General features: G+C 49.3%; 2 long non-coding RNA genes across 4 annotated transcripts; both read right to left on the bottom strand.

Moving 5' to 3' along the window:
• Positions 1–1,527: 1,527 nt before the first annotated feature.
• Positions 1,528–5,164, bottom strand: LOC122476976. Its single transcript, XR_006295631.1, has 2 exons — positions 4,208–5,164; positions 1,528–4,038 (listed from the first exon to the last, which is right to left on the bottom strand). It is a non-coding gene; the product is annotated as an uncharacterized LOC122476976 (long non-coding RNA).
• Positions 5,165–16,505: 11,341 nt separating this feature from the next.
• LOC122476977 lies at positions 16,506–21,767 on the bottom strand. Of its 3 annotated transcripts, none has more exons than XR_006295634.1 (3): positions 20,482–21,767; positions 19,184–19,333; positions 16,506–19,017 (listed from the first exon to the last, which is right to left on the bottom strand). It is a non-coding gene; the product is annotated as an uncharacterized LOC122476977 (long non-coding RNA). The 3 variants fall into 3 exon arrangements; XR_006295633.1 differs by lacking the exon at positions 20,482–21,767 and adding an exon at positions 19,705–20,136; XR_006295632.1 differs by lacking the exon at positions 20,482–21,767 and having other exon boundaries at positions 19,184–20,138.
• Between the last annotated feature and the right edge of the window lie 5,115 nt (positions 21,768–26,882).

Here is a 26,882-nt window from a genome sequence, read left to right as displayed (position 1 = left end):
TCCAGAAAGCTAAGTTCCTAAACTTCAGCCATCCCTCTGCCCAAAGAGACTGCTGGGTCAGCCTGCAAAGTGAACTCCTCTGAGTCCCAAACGCAAATCGGTGCAAAATCCTTTCCTCCACTTGTCTGATACATCTCACTTGTCCCCTCCCATTCAGGGGAGTCTGACCTGAGAGCCTTACCTCCATCGGCCACCTCTTTGTGTCATGTACTCCTCCAATACTGGGAGACAACATTCATCTTTGCTTGACCTTCATGCTGACAAGACTCGTATATAGTATATCCAGATCCCAAAGGGAAAGCTTTAGGATTTGCTTATTATTATTAAGCAAAAAGGGATTGGCTAGCTGAGAAAGAAACATAAAAGAGAGAGGATTACCAGTCAGTCATGCACCCTTGTGCCATTGTCAGTACGGACGATCTATAAAAGTAAACTCAGAGTTCAAAGACAGACACCATGTTTTAAAAGGGTCCTAGGAGATGCTTGTCAGCAATTGTAACATCAGTACCCAGAGGGCTTCAATCCTAAATCCTCTGCTCCCACCAGCACCTGGACACTCGGCAGCAGAGATGAACTTACCCAAAGCTTGTGATGTTTTCCAAGAGTTCTGGGGCAAATCTGGGTGTGTCTTCCTAGGTGACTAGTCCAGGAGTATTTGGAGGTTTGGCAACCTTTTTTCCAGTCTCCTATTTACCACATAATGAATTAAAACAGCAGCACGGAGACTGGCTCCATAGTTTAATCGTTCAAAGTAACTACTTTTCTCATTACCGGGGGAAGCACAGTCTACATGACTGGAAAACAGAATTAAAGAACAACTGCCCTAAAGGTAAAATCCCCAAAATGAAAGTGTTTGCTTGAGAACTTCGCATTCTGGGCACAATGCCTTTAGTGGCCTTCCTGCTGGAGTTACAATACAGGTTCCTGGCTCGGTCCTAACCAGGACAGTTTCTCCCTAGCTAGTTCCATGGATGTGGGTCCCATACAGACAATACACGTGGGAACACTCTGGCCTCCAGCAGCTCTTCTCAGGCTCCTGATTCTCCCACAGGCAGTCACTCACAATGCGAAGCGATGATTTATCAAACATCCTGAGAACTCCTGGTGCCAGCTTTGTTCTGAAAATAGTTTCATTCACCTTACGGGCACATGCCCTGACTGTCCTAAGTGCAGATGGAGAAACCAAGTCACAGGGACACTAAGGAACGCGCCTGCTGCTATGCAGCCTGCGAGTTCACTAGATGAAGTCTTGAGAGCACTGCTGCCCACCCTAGGTGTCCTTATGATGGGCCAACCTCTTCTCTTTCTTTCTCTCATTCATCATGGGTATCTCATTTTAAGCAGCAAGTGAAGTAATTTAACGACTGAGAAGAAAGTTTTTTGTGTGTCATTAGTACAAACACCTCAAAACCTGCAGGAGTTACCATGGGGCACACGTGTTCCTGTGGGTTTAAAGGGAGATTATCCAGGAACCCTCCCCCGCCCCAGTGATACCCTTTCAGTAACCCACAACAAAGCAACAACAGGTGTCAGGTGACCTTTTATTCGGCATTCCATAACATTAATGAGAGCCCCTCTTAATAGGTGTGTGGTGCTCTTGTACAAGCTGGTCACGTAGCACTTATCTGGGGAGTGAGAGAATACAAACCAACCAACCAACCAACCAAGGAATAAGCAAATTAGTGGGCTGTTAGGAAGAAAATAACCCAGGTCCTAGGCCAGGAACAACCTACTTTACACAAGGTGGTCACGGAGAGCCTCTCTGAGGAGGCAATAATGGAGCAGAAACCAGAAGGTTAGAAGGAACCCACCATGTAAGGATCCAGGGAGAGACTCTTCCAGGCAGAGACAACTGTGATCACCAATGTCCTAAGGAGGGAAGAAGCATGTGCAAGGAACGGGAGTAGGCCAGAGTTACTGCCGTGAAGACAAGAGATGAGCAGTTTATTTGGATACGAAAACAGTAGCAGTAGATGAGCACAGAACGGGATGGATACAGGATGTTTTCAGAAGATCGAATCCAGAGGACGTGGTGCTGGGTTGCAGTGGAGACCAAAGGAACACGTCACATGAAGAGGCGTGCTTGGGACATGTTAAGTGTCTGCTCCCTTCTGGTCATCCAGCAAAGACACAGACAAATGTGGATCTCAGGGGACAGGTTGATGCGTGAGGTACGAACGTGGGAGGTCCCGTTGTGTCCGTGCTCTGTGCTGGCACCAAGGATGAAACAACCCACAGAGAGAGTGTAGATGGGAAGGGCCCTGTTAAAAGCCCTGTGGAATAGGGAGTGAGCAATAAACACTGACAAGGAGCACAGTGGCCACTGGGGTTGCGAGAACATCACCCAAAGAGTAAATTTTCAAATAGGCCAAAATACAAATTAGAAGAAAGGGAGGGAGGGACATTTTCAAGAACCAGGCAATTGTTAAGTGTACCAGAGCTATCTGAGAGGTACAGTAGGTTGAGGAGAGGACATCGTCAAAGGGATTCACTGGTGCCCTTGACAGCTGTTTTCATTTGGGGGGCAGGCTGATAGAAGCTGGACTGGAGAAGTTAGCAAAAAAAAAAAAAAAAAAAAAAGTTACAGAACAAGGGAAGACTTGCTGTTTACAGCAAGCGAAATGTGGCAGTGTCTCAGAAAGATATGGGATAAGGGATGGCTTTACGTTTTACTGCCTCTTGTATCATAGATAACAGAATGATGGAGAAATAAATGGATAGGTGATCATTGGAATCATTGCAAAGTCCTACTCCTCCTCCAGAAGATGGGCATGGGATCCAGGTGAAGGGCCTGGCCTCAGGTAGGATAAGGTCCTTTATTCCACAGGGATAGCAGAGATACAGGTGCAGATCAGGTGTTGCTGTGAAGTGGTGAGAGTTCCTGTCTGATAACTGCTCTTTTTTCTTTTCTTCTTCTTCTTCTTCTTCTTTTTAACGTATTACCATTGAACTTCTTGAGAAGCGTGGGTCATGGAGCACTAGAAGGTTACTGCAGATAGAGAAAAGATACAGGTCAGGAGGTTGCAGGATTTCGTCTTTATTAGGGTGTACCAGGAGAGGAGAGAGGAAGGAGCAAAGACCTGTTTTGCGCGGGACAATTTATAGCCCCTTAAGCTGGCCTAATAGAATGTGGCATGACCTAGTGGCCATGGAACCGGGGGTTCCCTAAAGGGCTTAATGCCTAGGCTGTAGACGCAGTAGAGGGAGGGGGCTGGAGAACAGGCCTTTTGGGGGTGATGAGAGAGAGGAATGCTAGACAGCGACTCCAGGGAGGGGAGCGGGGTTCCTGATGTCCAGGGTCCAAGGCAGGTCCACGGGCAGCTGGATATTCGTGTTGGGGAGAACAACCCTGAGGACGGAGAGGACCGGGGGTGGCCGGTTCGTCTTCTAGGGCCTTGATAGGCCTGGAGGCAGCAGGGGAGGGAGGGCTGAGAGGAGGATAGCAACTGTGCCTTGGGACCAACGTTCACAGGCTGGAGTGGGCAGAACAATGACCAGGGGATTCGGACACGCCTCGCCCAAAGGACGGTCTGAGAGTCCGGGGATCGAGGAATAGCAGCCGGATAACAGGGGTTTGGGGCCTTGGACGAGTATGGAAACCGTCTTCAGAGCTGGGCACACAGACTGGCAAGGACCTCACTCAGTCGCCGGAACCAGGCTCAGACCCTCACAATTGGAACGCATCCCGAAGCCCTGCCTTTTCCTCTACCGGGCGCCGGAACTTCCGGACGCGGGCCTTCCTGCTTCTGTTGGCTTAGTTCCGGGGCGGGACCATAGAAGGCTATTGTGCCGAAGACCGTTCGGCCGGGCCACTTCGATTGTACCGCAGCCTTCGCTCCCCCTCAGCAGCATTCCTCTTTGCCACCTCAGCTATGATCTGCAGGGCTCTTTACAGGCGAACAGAGGAAACGATGGATTTTCCTTTGTGATGTGTGTCGTTCCGTTTCTCTGGCCAGTAGGTGGCAGTGTTGCGCACTGTACCAGTTCGGACCACCTCTTCCCCCGCCTTCCGAGTTTGAAAAAACTCAGAGCTGCCTTCTTTTTAAAACAACAACAACAACAACAACAACAACAACAACAACAACAAAACAAAAACAGGACCTTCCTTTTACGCATGCGCGCTTTTGGCTGCCCTGGCTGGAAATAGGTTTTTTCTACGTGTTAGGGACCCAATAAAACATGCAGCCCTGGCATAAAATCTTTCTACCTTTCAACTTGCTTTTCTTAAACTGCTGCCGAGGTTCTTCACCAACTTGGATGTCTGCGTCTCTAAGTCGTCTGCTTTTTGGCTTTTCTCCACACGTAGTGATTACCAGGCGCGGAGGGGAAGCGGTACTGGCGGGGGGGGGGGGGGGGGTTCTTAATTAAAGAGTACAAAGATACAGGTCGGATGATGAAAATTTTGGAAATGGATGATACTGGCGATAGTTGCACAACAGTGTGAACTTCCTGATGGAACCAATCGATGCTCATTTAAACATGCTTAACATGGTACATTTTATGTGATCGGTTTTAGTACCACAAAAGGGAGAGGACACAGGTGACATAGGATAGAGTTTGTCCTAAATAAGTAGTTACACAAATAGGTGGAAATGAAATGCGGATTTCAAATAAGCCGTGAAAGAACCGGTAGATAACTACTGAAAAGGTACATTGCCCCTCTTGCCTTGCTTGATCTGGGTTGGCCTGCATTCCCTCCTCATTGTCTCATCAGGTCTCCCCCTTGGTACCTATTGCCTCAGTCAGTGTGCTGCTCTGGGCTGGAAGCAGTGCTCCTCTGTATCCACGTGTGCGTGTGTAACAAGCACATTTACTGACAGTCAGGACCCTTTCTCTATGGGTGGCCTCCCACGATACATCCTGTGGTTTAGTTTCTACTCCCTTTTGTGGCTTGGGCTTTTTTCCTCTTGAGTCAGATGGATGAAGCTTCAGTTACCCTGGTAACCATTTTTCTCTTTTTAAATCATCTCAACGTCTCATCACAAAAAGACAAGGAGAGGGAGACAAGTGCTTTCCCATCTATCCTGGACCTTCAGGCAAGCTGACGCCTGAGACTGAGTGACCCAGTGAGGAGCTGCAGAAGAATGTTGCCATGACAACAGAATGGCTCACCCCCTTCCAGCACACAGCCCCTTCTCCCTCCCTCTCACTGCCTGATAGATCTCACTTCAGAATGGGAATGTGCTTTGGCTAGGACTGAAGGGATGGGTGTATCGTAGAGGATGGAAGGAGAGAGGTATAATCCTGAGATGCCTTCAGAAGGAACTGGGGGAGGAACCACAGCCCCCCAAAAAAGCATCCTGCACAACAGTGAGGTCCCAGAAGGCTACGGAAGCAATGAAAGCAGAGTAGCTCTAATGTGTTTGTGATTTTCTCCAGCCCTAAAGGATGCTACAGCATTTTATGCATGGCTCAGGCCCTGGAAAAAGGGGCCTGTGTTGTTAAAGGAGAATGGAGCCTGGCATCACTCGTGGAGGGCATGACAGACTTGAGAAGGACCTGCTCACCTCAGTGACAGCTCTTATGAGTTACTCCGCTGTGTCTGTCTGGTCTGCTCTTCCTTCTGTGCTCTGCTTTGGGGGTCCATTTCTGGGACATGAAACGTTGTCCTAGTTAAAGGAGAGGACAAGGCAAGGATGCCCCATCCTCCTCTAACATGGACTGATTGGAGGGTGGACAGAGCAGGGGCCTGTGGGGATGGTGAGCTGGGATCACAGATTCACCAGTGCTCCTCAGACCACAAGGGCACGGTGGGTAATTGATTCTCTCTGGCTGATGTGATCTTCATGATTATTCACTCTCAGGACTACACAGAAAAGGAGCAAAAACCCCACTGAATTCATTGATGATCTGCTAAGCATCTTTGATATCAATCATGTGACTGGTCTAGCTGAGGAAGTGCTCAGTCGCTCAGATTTCCACCACACCTTCCTTCTTGCCTCCAAGTGGGGAAGGTGTATGTGTGGCTTACAAGTCTCCCCGGGTGGTGCTGGGATGGGGTGTATGAAATCCTTATGTTGCTCACAGTGTCCCGGGTGGTTTCTGAGGGAAGGAGGACTCTTGTGTCCCTGGTCCACCTGGTGAAGTGACCTGCACCACCTTGCATGTGGCTGGTGAAACCTGCTTTTTCCTCTCTCCTCTTGGCCAGTACCTGCTGCTTCCTGGCTGACCCAGCCTCAGCTCACCTGTGTTGGCATGTGGAGACCTCTTGGATTCTTGGTCTCAACGTCCATCACTTCTGTGGGAAGGGCTGTTGCTCCACAGCCTCAGCTGCAGGGTCACCTAGTCTGCTGCATGCTTAGTCCTCCTTCATTAACCCCTGATGGGGAGTCACTCACTTTCCACATTTCCTTACCTGGGGATGCAGCCTCTGGGAGGTCACAGCACAGCAGGAGCCAAGATCAGCTCCAGAAAGCTAAGTTCCTAAACTTCAGCCATCCCTCTGCCCAAAGAGACTGCTGGGTCAGCCTGCAAAGTGAACTCCTCTGAGTCCCAAACGCAAATCGGTGCAAAATCCTTTCCTCCACTTGTCTGATACATCTCACTTGTCCCCTCCCATTCAGGGGAGTCTGACCTGAGAGCCTTACCTCCATCGGCCACCTCTTTGTGTCATGTACTCCTCCAATACTGGGAGACAACATTCATCTTTGCTTGACCTTCATGCTGACAAGACTCGTATATAGTATATCCAGATCCCAAAGGGAAAGCTTTAGGATTTGCTTTTTTTGTTTCTTATTTTTATTAAGCAAAAAGGGATTGGCTAGCTGAGAAAGAAACATAAAAGAGAGGATTACCAATCATGAACCCTTGTGCCATCGTCAGCAGGGACGATCCATAAAAATAAACTCAGAGTTCGAAGACAGACACCATGTTTTAAAAGGTTCCTAGGAGATGCTTGTCAGCAATTGTAACGTCAGTACCCAGAGAGCTTCAATCCTAAGTCTTCTGCTCCCACCAGTGCCTGGTAACTATTAAGGATACTCAGGCAGCAGAGATGAACTTACCCAAAGCCTGTGATGTCTTCCAGGAGTTCTGGGGCAAACCCGGGTGTGTCTTCCTAGGTGACCAGTCCAGGAGTATCTTGGAGGTTTGGCAACCTTTTTTCCAGTCTCCTATTTACCACATAATCAATTAAAAGAGCAGCACTTGGGGCGCCTAGGCGGCTCAGTTAGTTAAGCTTCTTACTTGGGCTGAGGTCATGATCTCAGGTTTGTGTGTTTGAGTCCTGCATGGGGCTTTAGGGCTCTGTGCTGACAGCTCAGAACCTGGAGACTGCTTCGGAATCCTTTTCTCCCTCTCTCTGGTCCTCCCCTGCTGGCGCTCTATCTCTGTCTCTCAAAAATAAATAAACATTTTTTTTTTTTAAAGCACTTGAGATTGGCTCAATACGTTAATCTTTCAAAAACAAAACTTTTCTCATTACGTGGGGATGAGGGGAGCACAATCTACACTGAAGTAACCCTGTGGCCCTCAAACTGGTGGCTCTCAAAAGGGCTGACAGCTGTGGCTGTACAGGCATTCCAGGGAGGGAGCTGGAGAACAGGGCGTCCTGTTTGTGGTGATGAGAGAGGAGAATGCTAGATAGTCACACCAGCGAGGGGAGCAGGGTCTCCAGAAGTCCAGGGCACAGGGGAGGTCCGAGGACAGCGGGATGCCCGGGTTGGGAAGAACTACACTAAAGACGGAGATGACCCGGGTGGCCGGTTTGTCTCCTGGAGGCTGACAGGACTACAGCAACTGTGCCACGGGAAGAACGTGTACGCAGGCCGGAGTGGGCAGAACAATGACCAGGGAATCCGGACTCGGTTGCCCAAGGGACAGTCGGAGCTCCCGGGAATCGACGAATAGCACCCGCATAACAGGTGTTCGGGGCTTTGGACCAGTATGGAAGGAGTCCTCAGTGATGAGCACACAGACTGCTGGATACCTCACTCAGCCGCCGCAATCCTGCTCAAACCCTACAAATGGAAGGAACCCCTGAGACCGGCCTTTCTCCTACCGGACTCCGGAATTTCCGGAGGCGGGACTTCCTGCTTCTGTTGACTTAATTCCGGGGCGGAACCACGGAAAGCTACTGTGCCAAAGACGGTTAGGCCTAGCCACATCGACCGTGCTACAGCTTTCTCTGCCCCTCAGCTGCATTCCTCCTCGTTCCCTCAGCTCCGATCTGCAGGGCTCTTTACAGTCGAACAGCGGAAAAGATCGATTTTCCTTCGCCATGTGTGTCAGTCTGTTTCTCTAACCAGTAGGTGGCAGTGTTGCGCACTGTACCCGTTAGTACTACCTCCACCCCCGCCCTTCGAGTTTGAAAAAACTCGGAATGATTTTCTTGGGGGGGGGGGGGTGGAAAAAAAAAAAAGGACCTTTCTTTCACGCATGCGCGCGTTTGGCTACCCTTGCTAAAATTGCTTCTTTCTTCGTGTTAGGGACCCACCGAAAATGCGCAGCACTGGGATATCTTTCTACCTTTCAAGTTGCCTTTCTTAAATTGCTGCCTAGGTTCCTCGCCAACTTGGATTTCTGCGACTCTAAGTCGTCTGGCTTTTGGCTCATTCCCCCCCCCCCCCAGCCCCCTCCTCCCACGTAGTGATTACAGGGACCGAGGGGAAGCGGTACTGGGGGTTTTTATTTAAAGGGTACAAAAATATAGGTCGGGTGATGAAAACTCTGAAGATGGATGATACTGGCGATATCAAAGTTACACAACAGCGTGAACTTCCTGGTGGAAACGATCGATGTTGATTTAAACATGCTTAACATGGTAAATTTTGTGACGGATATTTTGCCACCACAAGCGAGAAAAAACATCTTTCAGGTGAAGGTGATAATCATAGACTTTGGTCTCAATAAGTAGTTGCACAAATGGGTGGAAATGAAATGCAGATTTCAAATAAGCCGTGAAAGAACCTGTAGATAACTACTGAAAAGGTACATTACCCCTCTTGTCTTGCTTGATCTGGGTCGGCCTGCATTCCCTCCTCATTGTCTCATCCCCTGTAGGTACCTTTTGTCTCAGTCACTGTGCTGCACTGGGCTGGAAGCAGTGCTCCTCTGTATCCACATGTGCACATGTCGGTGCACAGGACACTTGGAACAAGCACATTTATTGGAGTCAGGACCCGGTGTCTGTGGGCAGCCTCAGACAATACATCCTATGGTTTCGTTTCTACTGCTTTTTCTGGTTTGGGTTTTTTTCCTTCAGATTGATGAAGCTTCAGTTACCCTGGTTACCAGTTTTGGTTTTTGTTAATCTCAATGTCTGATCACAGAAAGAGAGGGGGATGGAGACAAGTGCTTTCTCATCTGACCGGACCTTCAGAGGGGCTGATGCCTGAGGTTGAGCAGAAGAATGTTGCCAAGACAACAGAATCCCTCACTCCCTTCCAGCACACAGGCCCTTCTCCCTCCCTCTCCCAGCCTGCTAGATCTCCTACGAGAATGGAAATGTGCTTGGGCTAGATGGGAAGAGATAGATGTACAGTAGAGGATTCAAAGAGAGAGGTGTAAACTTGGGATGCCCTCAGAAGGGACTGGGGGAGGAACCAAAGCCCCAAAGAAACCATCCTAGAAAGCACTGAGATCCCAGGAGGCTATGAAAGCTATGAAAGCAGAGTGGCTCCAATGTGTTTTTATGATTTTCTCCAGCTCTACAGGAGGCTACACCATTTTCTGAGGACAAGCTCTACCGCTCAGGCCCTGGACAACAGGGCCTGTGTTGTTAAAGGAGACTGGAACCTGGCATTGCTCGTGGAGAGGACAATGACAGAGTCGAGTCGGACCTGCTCAGCTCAGTGACAGCTCTCATGAGTTACTCCGCTCTGTGTGTCTGTCTGGTCTGCACTTCCTTCTGTGCCCCACTGTTGGGATCCATTTATGGACATGAAACGTTGTCCTAGTTAAGTGAGATGAAAAGGCAAGGATGCCCCATTCTCCCCTAACATGGACTGATTGGAGGGTGGACAGAGCAGGACCTGTGGGGATGGTGAGCTGGGAATCACAGATTCACTAGTGCTTCTTGGACCACAAGGGCACTGTGGTTAATTTATTCTCTCTAGCTGATGTGATCTTTATCGTGACTGTCCTCTCTTAGGACTGCATAGAAAAGGAACAAAAAGCACACAGATATCATTGCTGAGCTGGTAAGCGTGTTCGATATCAATCATGTGACTGGTCTAGTTGAGGATGCCCACTCACTCAGATTTCGACCAAACCTCCCTACTTGCCTCCAAGGTGGGGAAGGTGTATTGTGGTTTACAAGTCTCCTGGGTGATGTTGGAAGGGGGGTTTGTGAAATTCTTAAGTTGCTCACAGTGTTCTGGGTGGTTTCTAGGGAAGGAGGATTCTCGTCTCCCTGGTCCACCTGGTGAAGTTACCTGCACCATGTGTGCATTTCACTAGTGAAACTTACATGTCCCTGTCTTCCTTTTCATGGGCACAGGATGCCCCCTGGCTCACTTAGCCTCAGCTCACCTGTGCTGGCATCTGTAGACCTCTCGGATTCTTGGTCTCAACCTCCATCACCACCCTTGACCCTTGGGCCTTTGCTTCACAGCCTCAGCTGCAGGGTCTAGTCCTTTGCCTATTTAGACCTCATTCATGGACCCTTTCATGTGGCCTCAGTCACTTTCCACATTTCCTCTACTGGGAATGCAGCCCCTGAGGTGAGACAGCACAGCGGGAGCCAGGATCAGCTCCAGAAAGCTAAGTTCCTAAACTTCAGCCATCCCTCTGCCCAAAGAGACTGCTGGGTCAGCCTGCAAAGTGAACTCCTCTGAGTCCCAAACGCAAATCGGTGCAAAATCCTTTCCTCCACTTGTCTGATACATCTCACTTGTCCCCTCCCATTCAGGGGAGTCTGACCTGAGAGCCTTACCTCCATCGGCCACCTCTTTGTGTCATGTACTCCTCCAATACTGGGAGACAACATTCATCTTTGCTTGACCTTCATGCTGACAAGACTCGTATATAGTATATCCAGATCCCAAAGGGAAAGCTTTAGGATTTGCTTTTTTTGTTTCTTATTTTTATTAAGCAAAAAGGGATTGGCTAGCTGAGAAAGAAACATAAAAGAGAGGATTACCAATCATGAACCCTTGTGCCATCGTCAGCAGGGACGATCCATAAAAATAAACTCAGAGTTCGAAGACAGACACCATGTTTTAAAAGGTTCCTAGGAGATGCTTGTCAGCAATTGTAACGTCAGTACCCAGAGAGCTTCAATCCTAAGTCTTCTGCTCCCACCAGTGCCTGGTAACTATTAAGGATACTCAGGCAGCAGAGATGAACTTACCCAAAGCCTGTGATGTCTTCCAGGAGTTCTGGGGCAAACCCGGGTGTGTCTTCCTAGGTGACCAGTCCAGGAGTATCTTGGAGGTTTGGCAACCTTTTTTCCAGTCTCCTATTTACCACATAATCAATTAAAAGAGCAGCACTTGGGGCGCCTAGGCGGCTCAGTTAGTTAAGCTTCTTACTTGGGCTGAGGTCATGATCTCAGGTTTGTGTGTTTGAGTCCTGCATGGGGCTTTAGGGCTCTGTGCTGACAGCTCAGAACCTGGAGACTGCTTCGGAATCCTTTTCTCCCTCTCTCTGGTCCTCCCCTGCTGGCGCTCTATCTCTGTCTCTCAAAAATAAATAAACATTTTTTTTTTAAAGCACTTGAGATTGGCTCAATACGTTAATCTTTCAAAAACAAAACTTTTCTCATTACGTGGGGATGAGGGGAGCACAATCTACACTGAAGTAACCCTGTGGCCCTCAAACTGGTGGCTCTCAAAAGGGCTGACAGCTGTGGCTGTACAGGCATTCCAGGGAGGGAGCTGGAGAACAGGGCGTCCTGTTTGTGGTGATGAGAGAGGAGAATGCTAGATAGTCACACCAGCGAGGGGAGCAGGGTCTCCAGAAGTCCAGGGCACAGGGGAGGTCCGAGGACAGCGGGATGCCCGGGTTGGGAAGAACTACACTAAAGACGGAGATGACCCGGGTGGCCGGTTTGTCTCCTGGAGGCTGACAGGACTACAGCAACTGTGCCACGGGAAGAACGTGTACGCAGGCCGGAGTGGGCAGAACAATGACCAGGGAATCCGGACTCGGTTGCCCAAGGGACAGTCGGAGCTCCCGGGAATCGACGAATAGCACCCGCATAACAGGTGTTCGGGGCTTTGGACCAGTATGGAAGGAGTCCTCAGTGATGAGCACACAGACTGCTGGATACCTCACTCAGCCGCCGCAATCCTGCTCAAACCCTACAAATGGAAGGAACCCCTGAGACCGGCCTTTCTCCTACCGGACTCCGGAATTTCCGGAGGCGGGACTTCCTGCTTCTGTTGACTTAATTCCGGGGCGGAACCACGGAAAGCTACTGTGCCAAAGACGGTTAGGCCTAGCCACATCGACCGTGCTACAGCTTTCTCTGCCCCTCAGCTGCATTCCTCCTCGTTCCCTCAGCTCCGATCTGCAGGGCTCTTTACAGTCGAACAGCGGAAAAGATCGATTTTCCTTCGCCATGTGTGTCAGTCTGTTTCTCTAACCAGTAGGTGGCAGTGTTGCGCACTGTACCCGTTAGTACTACCTCCACCCCCGCCCTTCGAGTTTGAAAAAACTCGGAATGATTTTCTTGGGGGGGGGGGGGTGGAAAAAAAAAAAAGGACCTTTCTTTCACGCATGCGCGCGTTTGGCTACCCTTGCTAAAATTGCTTCTTTCTTCGTGTTAGGGACCCACCGAAAATGCGCAGCACTGGGATATCTTTCTACCTTTCAAGTTGCCTTTCTTAAATTGCTGCCTAGGTTCCTCGCCAACTTGGATTTCTGCGACTCTAAGTCGTCTGGCTTTTGGCTCATTCCCCCCCCCCCCCCCAGCCCCCTCCTCCCACGTAGTGATTACAGGGACCGAGGGGAAGCGGTACTGGGGGTTTTTATTTAAAGGGTACAAAAATATAGGTCGGGTGATGAAAACTCTGAAGATGGATGATACTGGCGATATCAAAGTTACACAACAGCGTGAACTTCCTGGTGGAAACGATCGATGTTGATTTAAACATGCTTAACATGGTAAATTTTGTGACGGATATTTTGCCACCACAAGCGAGAAAAAACATCTTTCAGGTGAAGGTGATAATCATAGACTTTGGTCTCAATAAGTAGTTGCACAAATGGGTGGAAATGAAATGCAGATTTCAAATAAGCCGTGAAAGAACCTGTAGATAACTACTGAAAAGGTACATTACCCCTCTTGTCTTGCTTGATCTGGGTCGGCCTGCATTCCCTCCTCATTGTCTCATCCCCTGTAGGTACCTTTTGTCTCAGTCACTGTGCTGCACTGGGCTGGAAGCAGTGCTCCTCTGTATCCACATGTGCACATGTCGGTGCACAGGACACTTGGAACAAGCACATTTATTGGAGTCAGGACCCGGTGTCTGTGGGCAGCCTCAGACAATACATCCTATGGTTTCGTTTCTACTGCTTTTTCTGGTTTGGGTTTTTTTCCTTCAGATTGATGAAGCTTCAGTTACCCTGGTTACCAGTTTTGGTTTTTGTTAATCTCAATGTCTGATCACAGAAAGAGAGGGGGATGGAGACAAGTGCTTTCTCATCTGACCGGACCTTCAGAGGGGCTGATGCCTGAGGTTGAGCAGAAGAATGTTGCCAAGACAACAGAATCCCTCACTCCCTTCCAGCACACAGGCCCTTCTCCCTCCCTCTCCCAGCCTGCTAGATCTCCTACGAGAATGGAAATGTGCTTGGGCTAGATGGGAAGAGATAGATGTACAGTAGAGGATTCAAAGAGAGAGGTGTAAACTTGGGATGCCCTCAGAAGGGACTGGGGGAGGAACCAAAGCCCCAAAGAAACCATCCTAGAAAGCACTGAGATCCCAGGAGGCTATGAAAGCTATGAAAGCAGAGTGGCTCCAATGTGTTTTTATGATTTTCTCCAGCTCTACAGGAGGCTACACCATTTTCTGAGGACAAGCTCTACCGCTCAGGCCCTGGACAACAGGGCCTGTGTTGTTAAAGGAGACTGGAACCTGGCATTGCTCGTGGAGAGGACAATGACAGAGTCGAGTCGGACCTGCTCAGCTCAGTGACAGCTCTCATGAGTTACTCCGCTCTGTGTGTCTGTCTGGTCTGCACTTCCTTCTGTGCCCCACTGTTGGGATCCATTTATGGACATGAAACGTTGTCCTAGTTAAGTGAGATGAAAAGGCAAGGATGCCCCATTCTCCCCTAACATGGACTGATTGGAGGGTGGACAGAGCAGGACCTGTGGGGATGGTGAGCTGGGAATCACAGATTCACTAGTGCTTCTTGGACCACAAGGGCACTGTGGTTAATTTATTCTCTCTAGCTGATGTGATCTTTATCGTGACTGTCCTCTCTTAGGACTGCATAGAAAAGGAACAAAAAGCACACAGATATCATTGCTGAGCTGGTAAGCGTGTTCGATATCAATCATGTGACTGGTCTAGTTGAGGATGCCCACTCACTCAGATTTCGACCAAACCTCCCTACTTGCCTCCAAGGTGGGGAAGGTGTATTGTGGTTTACAAGTCTCCTGGGTGATGTTGGAAGGGGGGTTTGTGAAATTCTTAAGTTGCTCACAGTGTTCTGGGTGGTTTCTAGGGAAGGAGGATTCTCGTCTCCCTGGTCCACCTGGTGAAGTTACCTGCACCATGTGTGCATTTCACTAGTGAAACTTACATGTCCCTGTCTTCCTTTTCATGGGCACAGGATGCCCCCTGGCTCACTTAGCCTCAGCTCACCTGTGCTGGCATCTGTAGACCTCTCGGATTCTTGGTCTCAACCTCCATCACCACCCTTGACCCTTGGGCCTTTGCTTCACAGCCTCAGCTGCAGGGTCTAGTCCTTTGCCTATTTAGACCTCATTCATGGACCCTTTCATGTGGCCTCAGTCACTTTCCACATTTCCTCTACTGGGAATGCAGCCCCTGAGGTGAGACAGCACAGCGGGAGCCAGGATCAGCTCCAGAAAGCTAAGTTCCTAAACTTCAGCCATCCCTCTGCCCAAAGAGACTGCTGGGTCAGCCTGCAAAGTGAACTCCTCTGAGTCCCAAACGCAAATCGGTGCAAAATCCTTTCCTCCACTTGTCTGATACATCTCACTTGTCCCCTCCCATTCAGGGGAGTCTGACCTGAGAGCCTTACCTCCATCGGCCACCTCTTTGTGTCATGTACTCCTCCAATACTGGGAGACAACATTCATCTTTGCTTGACCTTCATGCTGACAAGACTCGTATATAGTATATCCAGATCCCAAAGGGAAAGCTTTAGGATTTGCTTATTATTATTAAGCAAAAAGGGATTGGCTAGCTGAGAAAGAAACATAAAAGAGAGAGGATTACCAGTCAGTCATGCACCCTTGTGCCATTGTCAGTACGGACGATCTATAAAAGTAAACTCAGAGTTCAAAGACAGACACCATGTTTTAAAAGGGTCCTAGGAGATGCTTGTCAGCAATTGTAACATCAGTACCCAGAGGGCTTCAATCCTAAATCCTCTGCTCCCACCAGCACCTGGACACTCGGCAGCAGAGATGAACTTACCCAAAGCTTGTGATGTTTTCCAAGAGTTCTGGGGCAAATCTGGGTGTGTCTTCCTAGGTGACTAGTCCAGGAGTATTTGGAGGTTTGGCAACCTTTTTTCCAGTCTCCTATTTACCACATAATGAATTAAAACAGCAGCACGGAGACTGGCTCCATAGTTTAATCGTTCAAAGTAACTACTTTTCTCATTACCGGGGGAAGCACAGTCTACATGACTGGAAAACAGAATTAAAGAACAACTGCCCTAAAGGTAAAATCCCCAAAATGAAAGTGTTTGCTTGAGAACTTCGCATTCTGGGCACAATGCCTTTAGTGGCCTTCCTGCTGGAGTTACAATACAGGTTCCTGGCTCGGTCCTAACCAGGACAGTTTCTCCCTAGCTAGTTCCATGGATGTGGGTCCCATACAGACAATACACGTGGGAACACTCTGGCCTCCAGCAGCTCTTCTCAGGCTCCTGATTCTCCCACAGGCAGTCACTCACAATGCGAAGCGATGATTTATCAAACATCCTGAGAACTCCTGGTGCCAGCTTTGTTCTGAAAATAGTTTCATTCACCTTACGGGCACATGCCCTGACTGTCCTAAGTGCAGATGGAGAAACCAAGTCACAGGGACACTAAGGAACGCGCCTGCTGCTATGCAGCCTGCGAGTTCACTAGATGAAGTCTTGAGAGCACTGCTGCCCACCCTAGGTGTCCTTATGATGGGCCAACCTCTTCTCTTTCTTTCTCTCATTCATCATGGGTATCTCATTTTAAGCAGCAAGTGAAGTAATTTAACGACTGAGAAGAAAGTTTTTTGTGTGTCATTAGTACAAACACCTCAAAACCTGCAGGAGTTACCATGGGGCACACGTGTTCCTGTGGGTTTAAAGGGAGATTATCCAGGAACCCTCCCCCGCCCCAGTGATACCCTTTCAGTAACCCACAACAAAGCAACAACAGGTGTCAGGTGACCTTTTATTCGGCATTCCATAACATTAATGAGAGCCCCTCTTAATAGGTGTGTGGTGCTCTTGTACAAGCTGGTCACGTAGCACTTATCTGGGGAGTGAGAGAATACAAACCAACCAACCAACCAACCAAGGAATAAGCAAATTAGTGGGCTGTTAGGAAGAAAATAACCCAGGTCCTAGGCCAGGAACAACCTACTTTACACAAGGTGGTCACGGAGAGCCTCTCTGAGGAGGCAATAATGGAGCAGAAACCAGAAGGTTAGAAGGAACCCACCATGTAAGGATCCAGGGAGAGACTCTTCCAGGCAGAGACAACTGTGATCACCAATGTCCTAAGGAGGGAAGAAGCATGTGCAAGGAACGGGAGTAGGCCAGAGTTACTGCCGTGAAGACAAGAGATGAGCAGTTTATTTGGATACGAAAACAGTAGCAGTAGATGAGCACAGAACGGGATGGATACAGGATGTTTTCAGAAGATCGAATCCAGAGGACGTGGTGCTGGGTTGCAGTGGAGACCAAAGGAACACGTCACATGAAGAGGCGTGCTTGGGACATGTTAAGTGTCTGCTCCCTTCTGGTCATCCAGCAAAGACACAGACAAATGTGGATCTCAGGGGACAGGTTGATGCGTGAGGTACGAACGTGGGAGGTCCCGTTGTGTCCGTGCTCTGTGCTGGCACCAAGGATGAAACAACCCACAGAGAGAGTGTAGATGGGAAGGGCCCTGTTAAAAGCCCTGTGGAATAGGGAGTGAGCAATAAACACTGACAAGGAGCACAGTGGCCACTGGGGTTGCGAGAACATCACCCAAAGAGTAAATTTTCAAATAGGCCAAAATACAAATTAGAAGAAAGGGAGGGAGGGACATTTTCAAGAACCAGGCAATTGTTAAGTGTACCAGAGCTATCTGAGAGGTACAGTAGGTTGAGGAGAGGACATCGTCAAAGGGATTCACTGGTGCCCTTGACAGCTGTTTTCATTTGGGGGGCAGGCTGATAGAAGCTGGACTGGAGAAGTTAGCAAAAAAAAAAAAAAAAAAAAAAGTTACAGAACAAGGGAAGACTTGCTGTTTACAGCAAGCGAGATGTGGCAGTGTCTCAGAAAGATATGGGATAAGGGATGGCTTTACGTTTTACTGCCTCTTGTATCATAGATAACAGAATGATGGAGAAATAAATGGATAGGTGATCATTGGAATCATTGCAAAGTCCTACTCCTCCTCCAGAAGATGGGCATGGGATCCAGGTGAAGGGCCTGGCCTCAGGTAGGATAAGGTCCTTTATTCCACAGGGATAGCAGAGATACAGGTGCAGATCAGGTGTTGCTGTGAAGTGGTGAGAGTTCCTGTCTGATAACTGCTCTTTTTTCTTCTTCTTCTTCTTCTTCTTCTTCTTTTTAACGTATTACCATTGAACTTCTTGAGAAGCGTGGGTCATGGAGCACTAGAAGGTTACTGCAGATAGAGAAAAGATACAGGTCAGGAGGTTGCAGGATTTCGTCTTTATTAGGGTGTACCAGGAGAGGAGAGAGGAAGGAGCAAAGACCTGTTTTGCGCGGGACAATTTATAGCCCCTTAAGCTGGCCTAATAGAATGTGGCATGACCTAGTGGCCATGGAACCGGGGGTTCCCTAAAGGGCTTAATGCCTAGGCTGTAGACGCAGTAGAGGGAGGGGGCTGGAGAACAGGCCTTTTGGGGGTGATGAGAGAGAGGAATGCTAGACAGCGACTCCAGGGAGGGGAGCGGGGTTCCTGATGTCCAGGGTCCAAGGCAGGTCCACGGGCAGCTGGATATTCGTGTTGGGGAGAACAACCCTGAGGACGGAGAGGACCGGGGGTGGCCGGTTCGTCTTCTAGGGCCTTGATAGGCCTGGAGGCAGCAGGGGAGGGAGGGCTGAGAGGAGGATAGCAACTGTGCCTTGGGACCAACGTTCACAGGCTGGAGTGGGCAGAACAATGACCAGGGGATTCGGACACGCCTCGCCCAAAGGACGGTCTGAGAGTCCGGGGATCGAGGAATAGCAGCCGGATAACAGGGGTTTGGGGCCTTGGACGAGTATGGAAACCGTCTTCAGAGCTGGGCACACAGACTGGCAAGGACCTCACTCAGTCGCCGGAACCAGGCTCAGACCCTCACAATTGGAACGCATCCCGAAGCCCTGCCTTTTCCTCTACCGGGCGCCGGAACTTCCGGACGCGGGCCTTCCTGCTTCTGTTGGCTTAGTTCCGGGGCGGGACCATAGAAGGCTATTGTGCCGAAGACCGTTCGGCCGGGCCACTTCGATTGTACCGCAGCCTTCGCTCCCCCTCAGCAGCATTCCTCTTTGCCACCTCAGCTATGATCTGCAGGGCTCTTTACAGGCGAACAGAGGAAACGATGGATTTTCCTTTGTGATGTGTGTCGTTCCGTTTCTCTGGCCAGTAGGTGGCAGTGTTGCGCACTGTACCAGTTCGGACCACCTCTTCCCCCGCCTTCCGAGTTTGAAAAAACTCAGAGCTGCCTTCTTTTTAAAACAACAACAACAACAACAACAACAACAACAACAACAAAACAAAAACAGGACCTTCCTTTTACGCATGCGCGCTTTTGGCTGCCCTGGCTGGAAATAGGTTTTTTCTACGTGTTAGGGACCCAATAAAACATGCAGCCCTGGCATAAAATCTTTCTACCTTTCAACTTGCTTTTCTTAAACTGCTGCCGAGGTTCTTCACCAACTTGGATGTCTGCGTCTCTAAGTCGTCTGCTTTTTGGCTTTTCTCCACACGTAGTGATTACCAGGCGCGGAGGGGAAGCGGTACTGGCGGGGGGGGGGGGGGGTTCTTAATTAAAGAGTACAAAGATACAGGTCGGATGATGAAAATTTTGGAAATGGATGATACTGGCGATAGTTGCACAACAGTGTGAACTTCCTGATGGAACCAATCGATGCTCATTTAAACATGCTTAACATGGTACATTTTATGTGATCGGTTTTAGTACCACAAAAGGGAGAGGACACAGGTGACATAGGATAGAGTTTGTCCTAAATAAGTAGTTACACAAATAGGTGGAAATGAAATGCGGATTTCAAATAAGCCGTGAAAGAACCGGTAGATAACTACTGAAAAGGTACATTGCCCCTCTTGCCTTGCTTGATCTGGGTTGGCCTGCATTCCCTCCTCATTGTCTCATCAGGTCTCCCCCTTGGTACCTATTGCCTCAGTCAGTGTGCTGCTCTGGGCTGGAAGCAGTGCTCCTCTGTATCCACGTGTGCGTGTGTAACAAGCACATTTACTGACAGTCAGGACCCTTTCTCTATGGGTGGCCTCCCACGATACATCCTGTGGTTTAGTTTCTACTCCCTTTTGTGGCTTGGGCTTTTTTCCTCTTGAGTCAGATGGATGAAGCTTCAGTTACCCTGGTAACCATTTTTCTCTTTTTAAATCATCTCAACGTCTCATCACAAAAAGACAAGGAGAGGGAGACAAGTGCTTTCCCATCTATCCTGGACCTTCAGGCAAGCTGACGCCTGAGACTGAGTGACCCAGTGAGGAGCTGCAGAAGAATGTTGCCATGACAACAGAATGGCTCACCCCCTTCCAGCACACAGCCCCTTCTCCCTCCCTCTCACTGCCTGATAGATCTCACTTCAGAATGGGAATGTGCTTTGGCTAGGACTGAAGGGATGGGTGTATCGTAGAGGATGGAAGGAGAGAGGTATAATCCTGAGATGCCTTCAGAAGGAACTGGGGGAGGAACCACAGCCCCCCAAAAAAGCATCCTGCACAACAGTGAGGTCCCAGAAGGCTACGGAAGCAATGAAAGCAGAGTAGCTCTAATGTGTTTGTGATTTTCTCCAGCCCTAAAGGATGCTACAGCATTTTATGCATGGCTCAGGCCCTGGAAAAAGGGGCCTGTGTTGTTAAAGGAGAATGGAGCCTGGCATCACTCGTGGAGGGCATGACAGACTTGAGAAGGACCTGCTCACCTCAGTGACAGCTCTTATGAGTTACTCCGCTGTGTCTGTCTGGTCTGCTCTTCCTTCTGTGCTCTGCTTTGGGGGTCCATTTCTGGGACATGAAACGTTGTCCTAGTTAAAGGAGAGGACAAGGCAAGGATGCCCCATCCTCCTCTAACATGGACTGATTGGAGGGTGGACAGAGCAGGGGCCTGTGGGGATGGTGAGCTGGGATCACAGATTCACCAGTGCTCCTCAGACCACAAGGGCACGGTGGGTAATTGATTCTCTCTGGCTGATGTGATCTTCATGATTATTCACTCTCAGGACTACACAGAAAAGGAGCAAAAACCCCACTGAATTCATTGATGATCTGCTAAGCATCTTTGATATCAATCATGTGACTGGTCTAGCTGAGGAAGTGCTCAGTCGCTCAGATTTCCACCACACCTTCCTTCTTGCCTCCAAGTGGGGAAGGTGTATGTGTGGCTTACAAGTCTCCCCGGGTGGTGCTGGGATGGGGTGTATGAAATCCTTATGTTGCTCACAGTGTCCCGGGTGGTTTCTGAGGGAAGGAGGACTCTTGTGTCCCTGGTCCACCTGGTGAAGTGACCTGCACCACCTTGCATGTGGCTGGTGAAACCTGCTTTTTCCTCTCTCCTCTTGGCCAGTACCTGCTGCTTCCTGGCTGACCCAGCCTCAGCTCACCTGTGTTGGCATGTGGAGACCTCTTGGATTCTTGGTCTCAACGTCCATCACTTCTGTGGGAAGGGCTGTTGCTCCACAGCCTCAGCTGCAGGGTCACCTAGTCTGCTGCATGCTTAGTCCTCCTTCATTAACCCCTGATGGGGAGTCACTCACTTTCCACATTTCCTTACCTGGGGATGCAGCCTCTGGGAGGTCACAGCACAGCAGGAGCCAAGATCAGCTCCAGAAAGCTAAGTTCCTAAACTTCAGCCATCCCTCTGCCCAAAGAGACTGCTGGGTCAGCCTGCAAAGTGAACTCCTCTGAGTCCCAAACGCAAATCGGTGCAAAATCCTTTCCTCCACTTGTCTGATACATCTCACTTGTCCCCTCCCATTCAGGGGAGTCTGACCTGAGAGCCTTACCTCCATCGGCCACCTCTTTGTGTCATGTACTCCTCCAATACTGGGAGACAACATTCATCTTTGCTTGACCTTCATGCTGACAAGACTCGTATATAGTATATCCAGATCCCAAAGGGAAAGCTTTAGGATTTGCTTTTTTTGTTTCTTATTTTTATTAAGCAAAAAGGGATTGGCTAGCTGAGAAAGAAACATAAAAGAGAGGATTACCAATCATGAACCCTTGTGCCATCGTCAGCAGGGACGATCCATAAAAATAAACTCAGAGTTCGAAGACAGACACCATGTTTTAAAAGGTTCCTAGGAGATGCTTGTCAGCAATTGTAACGTCAGTACCCAGAGAGCTTCAATCCTAAGTCTTCTGCTCCCACCAGTGCCTGGTAACTATTAAGGATACTCAGGCAGCAGAGATGAACTTACCCAAAGCCTGTGATGTCTTCCAGGAGTTCTGGGGCAAACCCGGGTGTGTCTTCCTAGGTGACCAGTCCAGGAGTATCTTGGAGGTTTGGCAACCTTTTTTCCAGTCTCCTATTTACCACATAATCAATTAAAAGAGCAGCACTTGGGGCGCCTAGGCGGCTCAGTTAGTTAAGCTTCTTACTTGGGCTGAGGTCATGATCTCAGGTTTGTGTGTTTGAGTCCTGCATGGGGCTTTAGGGCTCTGTGCTGACAGCTCAGAACCTGGAGACTGCTTCGGAATCCTTTTCTCCCTCTCTCTGGTCCTCCCCTGCTGGCGCTCTATCTCTGTCTCTCAAAAATAAATAAACATTTTTTTTTTTTAAAGCACTTGAGATTGGCTCAATACGTTAATCTTTCAAAAACAAAACTTTTCTCATTACGTGGGGATGAGGGGAGCACAATCTACACTGAAGTAACCCTGTGGCCCTCAAACTGGTGGCTCTCAAAAGGGCTGACAGCTGTGGCTGTACAGGCATTCCAGGGAGGGAGCTGGAGAACAGGGCGTCCTGTTTGTGGTGATGAGAGAGGAGAATGCTAGATAGTCACACCAGCGAGGGGAGCAGGGTCTCCAGAAGTCCAGGGCACAGGGGAGGTCCGAGGACAGCGGGATGCCCGGGTTGGGAAGAACTACACTAAAGACGGAGATGACCCGGGTGGCCGGTTTGTCTCCTGGAGGCTGACAGGACTACAGCAACTGTGCCACGGGAAGAACGTGTACGCAGGCCGGAGTGGGCAGAACAATGACCAGGGAATCCGGACTCGGTTGCCCAAGGGACAGTCGGAGCTCCCGGGAATCGACGAATAGCACCCGCATAACAGGTGTTCGGGGCTTTGGACCAGTATGGAAGGAGTCCTCAGTGATGAGCACACAGACTGCTGGATACCTCACTCAGCCGCCGCAATCCTGCTCAAACCCTACAAATGGAAGGAACCCCTGAGACCGGCCTTTCTCCTACCGGACTCCGGAATTTCCGGAGGCGGGACTTCCTGCTTCTGTTGACTTAATTCCGGGGCGGAACCACGGAAAGCTACTGTGCCAAAGACGGTTAGGCCTAGCCACATCGACCGTGCTACAGCTTTCTCTGCCCCTCAGCTGCATTCCTCCTCGTTCCCTCAGCTCCGATCTGCAGGGCTCTTTACAGTCGAACAGCGGAAAAGATCGATTTTCCTTCGCCATGTGTGTCAGTCTGTTTCTCTAACCAGTAGGTGGCAGTGTTGCGCACTGTACCCGTTAGTACTACCTCCACCCCCGCCCTTCGAGTTTGAAAAAACTCGGAATGATTTTCTTGGGGGGGGGGGGGTGGAAAAAAAAAAAAGGACCTTTCTTTCACGCATGCGCGCGTTTGGCTACCCTTGCTAAAATTGCTTCTTTCTTCGTGTTAGGGACCCACCGAAAATGCGCAGCACTGGGATATCTTTCTACCTTTCAAGTTGCCTTTCTTAAATTGCTGCCTAGGTTCCTCGCCAACTTGGATTTCTGCGACTCTAAGTCGTCTGGCTTTTGGCTCATTTCTCCCCCCCCCCCCCCCCCAGCCCCCTCCTCCCACGTAGTGATTACAGGGACCGAGGGGAAGCGGTACTGGGGGTTTTTATTTAAAGGGTGCAAAAATATAGGTCGGGTGATGAAAACTCTGAAGATGGATGATACTGGCGATATCAAAGTTACACAACAGCGTGAACTTCCTGGTGGAAACGATCGATGTTGATTTAAACATGCTTAACATGGTAAATTTTGTGACGGATATTTTGCCACCACAAGCGAGAAAAAACATCTTTCAGGTGAAGGTGATAATCATAGACTTTGGTCTCAATAAGTAGTTGCACAAATGGGTGGAAATGAAATGCAGATTTCAAATAAGCCGTGAAAGAACCTGTAGATAACTACTGAAAAGGTACATTACCCCTCTTGTCTTGCTTGATCTGGGTCGGCCTGCATTCCCTCCTCATTGTCTCATCCCCTGTAGGTACCTTTTGTCTCAGTCACTGTGCTGCACTGGGCTGGAAGCAGTGCTCCTCTGTATCCACATGTGCACATGTCGGTGCACAGGACACTTGGAACAAGCACATTTATTGGAGTCAGGACCCGGTGTCTGTGGGCAGCCTCAGACAATACATCCTATGGTTTCGTTTCTACTGCTTTTTCTGGTTTGGGTTTTTTTCCTTCAGATTGATGAAGCTTCAGTTACCCTGGTTACCAGTTTTGGTTTTTGTTAATCTCAATGTCTGATCACAGAAAGAGAGGGGGATGGAGACAAGTGCTTTCTCATCTGACCGGACCTTCAGAGGGGCTGATGCCTGAGGTTGAGCAGAAGAATGTTGCCAAGACAACAGAATCCCTCACTCCCTTCCAGCACACAGGCCCTTCTCCCTCCCTCTCCCAGCCTGCTAGATCTCCTACGAGAATGGAAATGTGCTTGGGCTAGATGGGAAGAGATAGATGTACAGTAGAGGATTCAAAGAGAGAGGTGTAAACTTGGGATGCCCTCAGAAGGGACTGGGGGAGGAACCAAAGCCCCAAAGAAACCATCCTAGAAAGCACTGAGATCCCAGGAGGCTATGAAAGCTATGAAAGCAGAGTGGCTCCAATGTGTTTTTATGATTTTCTCCAGCTCTACAGGAGGCTACACCATTTTCTGAGGACAAGCTCTACCGCTCAGGCCCTGGACAACAGGGCCTGTGTTGTTAAAGGAGACTGGAACCTGGCATTGCTCGTGGAGAGGACAATGACAGAGTCGAGTCGGACCTGCTCAGCTCAGTGACAGCTCTCATGAGTTACTCCGCTCTGTGTGTCTGTCTGGTCTGCACTTCCTTCTGTGCCCCACTGTTGGGATCCATTTATGGACATGAAACGTTGTCCTAGTTAAGTGAGATGAAAAGGCAAGGATGCCCCATTCTCCCCTAACATGGACTGATTGGAGGGTGGACAGAGCAGGACCTGTGGGGATGGTGAGCTGGGAATCACAGATTCACTAGTGCTTCTTGGACCACAAGGGCACTGTGGTTAATTTATTCTCTCTAGCTGATGTGATCTTTATCGTGACTGTCCTCTCTTAGGACTGCATAGAAAAGGAACAAAAAGCACACAGATATCATTGCTGAGCTGGTAAGCGTGTTCGATATCAATCATGTGACTGGTCTAGTTGAGGATGCCCACTCACTCAGATTTCGACCAAACCTCCCTACTTGCCTCCAAGGTGGGGAAGGTGTATTGTGGTTTACAAGTCTCCTGGGTGATGTTGGAAGGGGGGTTTGTGAAATTCTTAAGTTGCTCACAGTGTTCTGGGTGGTTTCTAGGGAAGGAGGATTCTCGTCTCCCTGGTCCACCTGGTGAAGTTACCTGCACCATGTGTGCATTTCACTAGTGAAACTTACATGTCCCTGTCTTCCTTTTCATGGGCACAGGATGCCCCCTGGCTCACTTAGCCTCAGCTCACCTGTGCTGGCATCTGTAGACCTCTCGGATTCTTGGTCTCAACCTCCATCACCACCCTTGACCCTTGGGCCTTTGCTTCACAGCCTCAGCTGCAGGGTCTAGTCCTTTGCCTATTTAGACCTCATTCATGGACCCTTTCATGTGGCCTCAGTCACTTTCCACATTTCCTCTACTGGGAATGCAGCCCCTGAGGTGAGACAGCACAGCGGGAGCCAGGATCAGCTCCAGAAAGCTAAGTTCCTAAACTTCAGCCATCCCTCTGCCCAAAGAGACTGCTGGGTCAGCCTGCAAAGTGAACTCCTCTGAGTCCCAAACGCAAATCGGTGCAAAATCCTTTCCTCCACTTGTCTGATACATCTCACTTGTCCCCTCCCATTCAGGGGAGTCTGACCTGAGAGCCTTACCTCCATCGGCCACCTCTTTGTGTCATGTACTCCTCCAATACTGGGAGACAACATTCATCTTTGCTTGACCTTCATGCTGACAAGACTCGTATATAGTATATCCAGATCCCAAAGGGAAAGCTTTAGGATTTGCTTATTATTATTAAGCAAAAAGGGATTGGCTAGCTGAGAAAGAAACATAAAAGAGAGAGGATTACCAGTCAGTCATGCACCCTTGTGCCATTGTCAGTACGGACGATCTATAAAAGTAAACTCAGAGTTCAAAGACAGACACCATGTTTTAAAAGGGTCCTAGGAGATGCTTGTCAGCAATTGTAACATCAGTACCCAGAGGGCTTCAATCCTAAATCCTCTGCTCCCACCAGCACCTGGACACTCGGCAGCAGAGATGAACTTACCCAAAGCTTGTGATGTTTTCCAAGAGTTCTGGGGCAAATCTGGGTGTGTCTTCCTAGGTGACTAGTCCAGGAGTATTTGGAGGTTTGGCAACCTTTTTTCCAGTCTCCTATTTACCACATAATGAATTAAAACAGCAGCACGGAGACTGGCTCCATAGTTTAATCGTTCAAAGTAACTACTTTTCTCATTACCGGGGGAAGCACAGTCTACATGACTGGAAAACAGAATTAAAGAACAACTGCCCTAAAGGTAAAATCCCCAAAATGAAAGTGTTTGCTTGAGAACTTCGCATTCTGGGCACAATGCCTTTAGTGGCCTTCCTGCTGGAGTTACAATACAGGTTCCTGGCTCGGTCCTAACCAGGACAGTTTCTCCCTAGCTAGTTCCATGGATGTGGGTCCCATACAGACAATACACGTGGGAACACTCTGGCCTCCAGCAGCTCTTCTCAGGCTCCTGATTCTCCCACAGGCAGTCACTCACAATGCGAAGCGATGATTTATCAAACATCCTGAGAACTCCTGGTGCCAGCTTTGTTCTGAAAATAGTTTCATTCACCTTACGGGCACATGCCCTGACTGTCCTAAGTGCAGATGGAGAAACCAAGTCACAGGGACACTAAGGAACGC

Source organism: Prionailurus bengalensis, chromosome X, assembly GCF_016509475.1.
Source record: "Prionailurus bengalensis isolate Pbe53 chromosome X, Fcat_Pben_1.1_paternal_pri, whole genome shotgun sequence".
Classification (NCBI taxonomy): domain Eukaryota; kingdom Metazoa; phylum Chordata; class Mammalia; order Carnivora; family Felidae; genus Prionailurus; species Prionailurus bengalensis.
The sequence above is the reverse complement of the archived record's forward strand: the minus strand, read 5'-3'. Positions and strand labels throughout refer to the sequence as shown.